We start from the raw sequence: 9,658 nt of genomic DNA, 5'->3' as shown, positions 1-9,658 counted from the left end.
TATTTCCATTAATGCTGCTTTGTATGTTTAGCACAAGTGGCCATATGAAGCCGACCATTTTTTTTCCAGGCTTGGCCTAATCGATTTAAGATGTTGTTTAAATTGTACATTTGGTCCCAAATCTCGACAAGTATGACTTACATTTTTATTGTCTCATGATTAACAGATATGTAAGATTCATAATGGTCCAAGTCGGCATTCATCAAGAAATAAACATTTCCAATCTATATTATCATTTTAAGCAAAATTTGCTCAGGGTTTTAAAAAAAAAAGTTCAACATTTTGAGATGTGGATATGAGGAACTGCAGATGCTGACTTACAATAAAATACACAAAGTGCTGAAGTAACTCAGTGGACCAGGCAGCTGGGGAACATGGATAGGTGACATTATGGGTCGGAACCCTCCTTCAGACTGATGGAGGGGGGGGAGAAAACTGGAAGAGAGGTGGGTCAGGACAAAGTATGGCAAGTAATAGATGAACATAGATGTGTAGGAAGGGATGGCAGATGCTGGTTTAAACTGAAGATGGATACAAAATGTTGGAGTAACTCAGCAGGACTGGCAGCATCTCTGGAAAGAAGGCATGGGTGACCTTTCAGGTCGAGATACTTAAGAAAGGTTTTGACCTGAATGTCACCCATTCCTTCTGTCCAGAGATGCTGCCTGTCCTGCTGAATTACTGCAGCTTTTTTGTGTCTAATTCTGGGCCTTTACTCTCCAGAAATTTGAAGGACACTTCCTGAAGTCAGTCACCTTGGGATTATTTTGTGTTGTGGTGCGAGGTGATCTAATTCTCCCCCCAATATACCTTATGCAGCATTAATAAGTTCATAGGCGATAGGAGCAGAATTAGGCCATTCAGAACCATCAAGTCTACTCCACCATTCAATCATGGCTGATCTATCTTTCCCTCTTAACCCCATTCTCCTGCCTTCACCCCACAACCCCTGACACCCGTACTAATCAAGAATCTGTCTATCTCTGTCTTAAAAATATCCATTGACTTGGTATCAATGACAATGAATTCCACAGATTCACCACCCTCTGACTAAGGAAATTCCTTCTCGTCTCCTTCCTAAAGGAATGTCTTTTAATTCTGAGGCCTTGACCTCTGGTCCTAGACTAGTGGAAGCATCCTCTCCACATCCACTCTGTCCAGTGGAACTCCCACGAATGGCTGATGTACCCTCTTCCCCAGCATTGGGACCATGACTGGTGGCCGGGCCCTGACTGTAGGCAAAACAAAAAGTTGTTTAAACGCCCAGCAGATATGTTTTAGTTGGCTCCTCCTGCGCACAAATCCATGGATATTTTTTCCGTAGACATAATGCCTTGTGATATTTCTTTCTTTCTCAAGTTGTAACAATCGTTGAATGTTTCTATGGAAAGCTAACTATTACTTTAGCACCACAGCCATCCAGAAAATTCATTTTACCTACACGTTGTAGACAGGCACAAGTGCATTTGGGTGACAAATTGCACCCAGCGTTAAGCTCTTGACTCTGATGCTGTCGCCAGCTCTGGGTTTTAATTTACGTCTATCTGTATTAGAAGGTTAGCCTTTCCAAACACTCTATGGAGCTGCTAGTCACGGCCGTGACAAATCAATGTTGCAAGTGCCCCAGGAAAAAGCTTTTAACTTTCCACTTCTTTGAAAATAGACCGTTTTCTTTTGCTAATAAAAACACACAAAACATTTTTGTTTCTGGCCGAGGGTGGAAACACCATTGCAATTTGTCTTGCAGAACAAAGATCGGCTTGAACATAGAACATTGAACAGTACAGCACAGGAATGGACCCATCGGCCCATAATGTCAATGTTAAACATGATGCCAAGATAAAGTAACCTATAAACATAAAATGCAAACCTGATTTAAAAAAATCTGACCAATGCAGCTACTCTAACTCTGGCCCGTACCTGAGGATTTACAATGTTTTCTACACTTGACCCATTACTCAACAGGTACCTGGGTTTCATTGGGCGCATGTTAAGTAACCAGCTCCATTGTAGGAGCGTCCCAAACCTGAAACGTCATCTGACTATTCCCTCCACAGATGCTGCCTGACCTTTTGAATTACTCCAGCACTTTGTGCTAAACTCAAGATTCCAGCACCTGTGGTTCCTTGGGTCTCTCAAGCATTTTCCTTCCACATTTTACTTACAGAGCTTGTCAGGAGTGAGCTAATAAGTGAAGAACATACATTTCATGAAAGTACGTAGAATATTATGAATATGTATATAAAATACATAGGATTTTTCCAAATATCAGATATAACGATGAAAGTACTGTTGAACACTCTTGGACCACAAGTTCCTCTTTCCGTCAATGGTGCCTGATCTGCACCGTGTTTGTGTTTTATGCTGCTGCCTATATTGAGCCCTTTTTCTTTCATTAGTCACCCCAACCTCAATTTATTTGGCTGTGCCACCCAAGAACGCTAAATCTTAATCCAAAACCCCTTCATACTCTCAACCATACTGTTTAGTCTGTTTAGAAGCGCAAAGATAGACACAAAATGCTGGAGCAACTCAGCGGTCAGGCAGCATCTCTGGAGAGAAGGAATGGGTGACGTTTCAGGTACCCGAAACGTTACCCAATTCCTTCTCTCCAGAGATGCTGCCTGCCTCGCTGAGTTACTCCAGCATTTTGTGTCTATCTTCAATTTAAACCAGCATCTGCAGTTCCTTCCTCCACATTTAGAAACACACTTGTTTTCCTCCTGAGGTAGTGTTGCCAGGCTCTGAGGTAAGAGGAAAGTTTTATGTGAGTTAAGTGTTGATTTAATTGCTGCGAACAAAAAACGGAATGTACAATATAGTGTTAAAGCTGCAGAGAAAGTGCAGATAAAAAAGTTCAACGTGGCAATGGAGTAGGTTGGGTGATCAAGAATTCATCTTTATGTGAGAGAATCATTCAAGGATCTGACAACAGTGGAAAATAAGTTGTTTTAAAATATGGTGGTATGTGCTTTTCAATATTTGTATCTTTTGCTTGACGGGAGCGAAGAGAAGATAGATTGACTGCACTGATGGCTGTCCTTGATTATGTTGGCTGCTTTCCCGAGGCAGCAGGAATTGTCGACGGCAGCAATGGAGGGGAGGTTGGTTTGTGTGATGGGCAGGGCAGCATTCACAACTCTCTGCGGAAGTCTGGAGGAGGGTCTCGACCCAAAACGTCACCCGTTCCTTCTCTCCAGAGATGCTGCCTGTCCTGCTGAGTTACTCCAGCTTTTTGTGCCTATCTTTGGTTTAAACCAGCATGCTACATTTCCAGAGCCTTCTGAGAATGTAGAGGCATTAGTGCGTTTGTCAGCTCACTGTCCATGCCAGCTCCCTCTCCAACTCAAACCCATCTCCAAGTCATCGACTCTCTTGAAAGCAGCGGACCCACACCAATGGAATGAAAGAAACAGATACCTACAGTGATGAAACATGTTTGCCTGAAACTCAGGTTGGACATTCAAAGTTGCCATTTTAACACAACATGGAGATGACCAAAGCCACATTGATTTGCTGGAATTTAGGCACAAACAGCTGGAGTAACTCTGCAGATCGGGCAGCATCTCTGGAGAAAAGGAATAGGTGACGTTTCGGGTCAAGACCCTTCTTCAGACTGCGAGTTAGGGGACAGGGAAACGAGATATATGGATGGCACTCTGCAACATCCAGGTTCAGGAACAGCTTCTTTCCCACAGCCATCAGACTATTAAACACAACTTCAAACAAACTCTGAACTGTAACAGCCTATTGCACTTTATCTGTTTATTAATGTGTGTGTATATATATATTCTACAGTATATGGACACACTGATCAGATCTGTATTTATGCCTACAATATTCTGTTGTGCCGCAGCACGCAAGAATGTCATTGTCCTATCTGGGACACATGACAATAAACTCTCTTGACTCTTGACAAATGAATGGAAGGTATGCAAAAAGCAAGGATGATCAAGGAAAGGTGGAGCCCACAATGGTCCATTGTTGGTAACTTCCTTCGATCCACTGCCTGAATGAGTACTAGACAATGAACTATTTCTGATGCTCAATTACTAACAGGCCCTTCTCTCACACTGGCTCATCTGCTTCAGAAAGGTTCCTCCTACAATGTGGGTTTGTAGCAGCTCCTGGACACCTACTCTGCGCAGACATAGGAAATAACTGAAAATGCTTGATTATTGGTGTCAGGGAAATAATGGCTGCTTTGGAGAAAGGGCATAATTCACTAATTGCAATTTTACACCGCAAATCTGGTGTAGCACAGATAAAAGATCTTTTGCAAGCACTTAGCAAGGTCTGTCACCAATAGCAATTGAATTTTATTACCAGTTGAATTTGCATTGAACATTGATGATAACACCCAAAAGCAAGCTCTTTGCTATTCATTGCAAACAGCACGGTTTTAACAGACTTTAATTTACAAATGTAAAACACTTTCCAAACTCCAACGATTTGCAATGAATCAAGCGTATTACGTTGTAATTAGCTCTTGGAGCCGGTCCATTCCTTCCATGTCAACAGGCCAACTTATTCATCATGCCCCACTTTAAAAAAAACTTTATTCAAGTAAAAAATATGTACAATACAGGAACCGTGCAAGAAATTATCCCGACCTTCTCGGAGGTTGTACATGCATTCAATACTGTTTACACAAATCACACAATTTTACCCCACATCCTTGCCACACATGTGGCCTCCGGCGTGAAATCCCTTCCATTCTTTTGAGGGGACAACTCCACCACATTCTGCCCCCCCCCCAATGTAAAGCAGTGAAAGGACCCTAGACTGTGGTCCTCCCCCACAGAGCCTTGGCGTTGGCTGCACCAAGCTTCAGTGCGTCCCTCAGCACGTCCTCCTGCAGTGTGGAGTGGGCCAGTCGGCAACATTCCCCGACGGACATCTCACTCTGCTGGGAGGTCGTGAGTTGAAGACCTTCCAGCAGCACTCGATGTCCGTCTCTGAATGCGTCCCTGGGAACAGTCCGTAAATCACAAAGTCCTCTGTTGTGGAGCTGTTCGGAATAAATTTGTGACTTGCAAACTTCTCAAGACCCTCTTTGCAAATCCACACTCTCCAAAGAGGTGGGCAACCGTCTCCTCTCCAAAGCAGCCGTCCCGAGGGCAGCGTGCGCTGGCAGTGAGGTACCGATGGTACAGGAAGGATCTGACTTGGAGGGCTCCCCTCACCGCCAGCCAAGCCAGGTCTTGGTGCTTGTTGGTGAGTTCTGGCGATGAGGCATTTCGCAAGACAAGCTGGGCAGTCTGCTCTGGGAACCACATCACAGGATCCATGGAGTCATTTCCCTGCAGTGCCTGCAGAACGTTCTGTGCTGACCACTGCCCGATGGTCAAAGGTGTTGGTCTGGAAGAACCTTTCCACAAATGACGGATGGTGCGGCTATTTCCAGCTGACTCACCATAACTCCTGTTATTTCATTCAGGAATACGTTGGCACACCCATCCCTGAAGCTGATGCACCTCATCCTCTATCTGTGCTGTTATGAGTTGATATCTTTGAGTGGCTATAAAATGCTCAGTCCCTTTTACAAACTCTTCATTTCCCTTTGCCACTTTATTGAGGTTTTTCTGAGAACTTCGCTGCAATTAAACCCTGTTTAAGAGGTCATTTAAAAAGTTGTCACTCTGACAGCCCTGTCTGGATTTATTTCCTCAGTTTGCTTCGTAAGAATCTGATTTCAACTGATCGATGTGATCTGATATTTACAAGGGAGTTAAGGATGGCTTTGGGGCAGATATCACTTGCCCTTTTTCTCCCCTAGGTTTTGGACATTAGGAATGTTATTATTGAGTAGTGAATGTCTTTCCTTTACCATTGACTCCAAAATCAAGGTCGTTATGTTACCTCTATTTCAGTAAAACTTCTGATTGATTGGATTTCTGAATGGAATGGTGTTTACTGGAAAATCAATGTGTAGATCTAATTCTGTCGGCTGTAGTTGAATTATTTCGGATGATTCTTCTTATCAGCACTATCTCATTGATGTGAACTTGGGTGTGATCTTATGCTATCTGAGGGCCATTGACATCCAATGCAGTTTACTTTTTCTTGGACAGCGACCAGATTTATTACCCCTGCATTTATTACAGAGTCTGTACAAAGACTGGAAATTCTGGCCAACAACACAAGTCACAAAGCTTTGTACTGCTGATGGCCAGTAATAAGGTCATAAGTGATAGGAGCAGAATTAGGCCATTCGGCCCATCAAGTCTATGCCACCATTCAATCATGGCTGGTCTATCTCTCCCTCCTAACCCCATTCTCCTGCCTACTCCCCATAACCTCCGACACCCGTACTAATCAAGAATCTATCTATCTCTGTTTTACAATTATCCATTGACTTGGCCTCCACAGCCTTCCGTGGCAAGGAATTCCACAGATTCACAACCATCTGACTCAAGAAATTCCTTCTCATCTACTTCCTAAAGGGACGTCCTTTAATTCTGAGGCTATGACTTCTAGTCCGAGACTTTCCCACTAGTGGAAACAAAACATCCTCTCCTCATCCACTCTTTCCAAGCCTTTCACTATTCGGTACATTTCAATGAGGTCCTCCAACCTTCTTCTAAACTCCAGCAAGTACAGGCCCCAGTGCCATCAAGATCTCATCATATGTTAACCTACTCATTGCTGAGATAATTCTTGTAAACCTCCTCTGGACCCTCTCCAATTCCCCAATTGCACCCTGCTTGGTTGCACCACAACCTGTTTCGGTAACTCAAACGCCCAGGTACGAGAGTATTAAAGATGGTGGTAGCACTGCCCCGTGTGTAACAGACACTGACCTCCCTACCATGCATTTTATATCTGTTTACTAATCCACAATATCAAGTTACATAAAATTAGCTGGGCGTAAATCACCAGCTGAACCAACCACCACCCAAGTTGGCTCAGTGCTGCTCACCAAATGAACATTTTGCCTCCGACCGCAGGTCACTGTTGGGTTTATTAACATCCAATGAATTCAGAACTGGCATAACTACAGATGTCAGAGGGTAATGGTGGAAGCTTGTTATTCTGTCTGGAGGTCTGTGAACTAGTAGTGTGTACTTTGGTGTTTGTGATACATATATTATATAAAATATATCACACACACATATACAATGTAAGTGTGTTGCAGACAGTGACAAAGGCTGTTAAACAATAGGGCAAGGTAGACACAAAACGCTGGAGTAACTCAGCCGGACAGGCAGCATCTCTGGAGAGAAGGAATGGGTGATGTTTCGGGTCGAGACCCTTCTTCTGAAGCCGAAACGTCACCCATTCCTTCTCTCCAGAGATGCTGCCTGTCGTATTGAGTTACTCCAGCTTTTTGTGTCTATCAGAATACGGCCTTGATTAGAAGGCATTACTTATACGGAGAGGTTTGGACAAACTTGGATTGTTTTCTCTGGTGCATCAGTCAATTGATAGAAGTTTAATAAATTATAAAAGGGATGGACAGGGTAGAAATGTCAAAGACTAGAGGGTATAGCTTTGAGGTGAGAGGGGGAATGGATGTGTGGATCAGGTTTTTCATTTGAGTAAAGTTAGGTGCCTGGAACACGCTTCCTGGAGTGATGGAGGGAACAGATCCTCCAGTGGCATTTGAGACGTTTATATAGGCATATGAATAGAATAGAATAGAATGCCTTTTATTGTCATTCAAACAGCTTGGTTTGAACGAAATTGCATTTTCTACAGTCTTACATTACAAAAAAAACCAAGACCCACACTTAACACACTTTACATAAACATCCATCACAGTGAATCTCCAACAACTCCTCACTGTGATGGAAGGCAAAATCTTATCTCTTCCCTTTGTTCTTCTCCCGTGGTCCAGCAGTCCAACTGCAGCGTCGAGGCGAACTGGGGCTCCCGATGTTAAAGCCCCCGGCGGGCGATGGTACGTCCCGCGGCCGTTTAAGCCGCGCCGGGCGATGTTAGGCCCCGCTCCGAGTCCTTTAAACCCCGCAATTCCAGCGGGAGAAGTTGCCGTTGCGGGAGCTCCGAAAAGCGGTCTCCCACCAGGGACCTGCGAGCTCCCGATGTTCCTGTCCACCAGGCCTGCGGCCGGAGCCTCCGAAGCTCCGAAGTCGGGTCGCAGCCGCGCGCCACCACAGCGCTTCCCGTTCTGAAGTCGGCCAGTTCCACGATGTCAGGTCCACAGCCTCCGCGACCGGAGCCCTCAGGTTGGTCCCGGCCAGAGGCCGCCGCCGGCTCCATGATGTTAGGCCCAACGACATCAGAGACTCGACAGGGAAAAAGTTGGGTCCCCGCACAGGGAAGAGATTAACGGTTTCCCCGCCCCCACATATACACAGCTAAAGAAAAATAATAAAAACTAGGGTCAAGCCATACATTTAACGAACCAAACATGTAAAAAAAGACAGACGGACTGTAGACAAGTCGCTGCCGATAGGTGCCGTCACACCAGGATATGCAGGGAATGGAGGGACATGGATCATAGGCAGAAAGGATTAGTTTAATGTTGCATCAATATTCAACAGAGACATCATGGACTGAAGATCCCGTCCCTATGCTGTTCTTTGCTCTATGCTCCGTGTTAATCACCCCCCTCATATAATTTGACATAAAAATTCCTCCACCTGTAGAACAAATTACAATAAAATCATACTCTTCCCTATAAATACTCAATCACTTTTTGCCAATAAACTCACAATTGCCCTTTAACATTAGCTGAACATATTCATTCCTTGATAAGGTTAATATTATCAAGTGTTATTTTTTTTTAGGTTAAATGTCCCTGGACGATGTTATCAATCTAAATCCTGTCCAGATTGGTTAATATTTGAGTTGAAAGGTCTCTGTGGTCTGTTCATGATGTCATTAATTCAATTATATTAAGTGAGCTGATAGGTATTTTAAATTGTACCCAAAAGAATTTCACTTAGATGTGTTGATCAGTTTGCTCAAACCATTTTTAAAGAGCTATAAACCATAAAAAAAAATTATGATTATTGGTAAAAGGCAACAATGTTGCTCCCAAGTGTAAGACAACGTGATGCGAAAAAAGATTAGACTTCAGCTTTACAAATAGGCTTGTAAAAGAGGAACTTCATCAAACACCATTAAACGTCATGCTGTGCAGGCAATGATTACCTAGATTACATCTTTGAAGCTTAAGCAGGAAATGGTAACCAGCACACAAATTAGCGTAAAGCATACTTTGATTGTATATTGCAAACAGGTACCAGAACTCAGGGAGGTGCACTGAAGAGCAAAAGATTATTATCTCAATTAAATGGTGATTAAGTAGGTATTTGGAGGGCTTATAAAGGCGCTTTTGAATAGCTGGGAACATTGGTGGAGGGCTGTCACTGCCTTGAAGGGACAAATGGCCTCCTCAGCTCTGTGTTATTCCAACTTTGCTCAAAGAGAGCGAAATATTTTGAAACATCTGTCACCCAGGGTATGATGAACGTTATAAATAGTTCACAAGTTTACAAATTATAGGAGCAGAATTAGGCCATTTAGCCAATTGAGTCCACTCTGCCATTCAATCATGACTGATCTCTGACTCCTAATCCGATTTTCCTGCCTTCTCCCCATAACCATTGATACCCCTTCTAATCAATAAATGTAAAGGTGGTGACCAGGAGACTGGTGGTTTGCTACTCTTGAAGAGCCAGAGCTGAAT

This window comes from Amblyraja radiata, chromosome 16, assembly GCF_010909765.2.
Source record: "Amblyraja radiata isolate CabotCenter1 chromosome 16, sAmbRad1.1.pri, whole genome shotgun sequence".
NCBI classification, from domain to species: domain Eukaryota; kingdom Metazoa; phylum Chordata; class Chondrichthyes; order Rajiformes; family Rajidae; genus Amblyraja; species Amblyraja radiata.
This window is presented reverse-complemented; position numbering follows the sequence as displayed.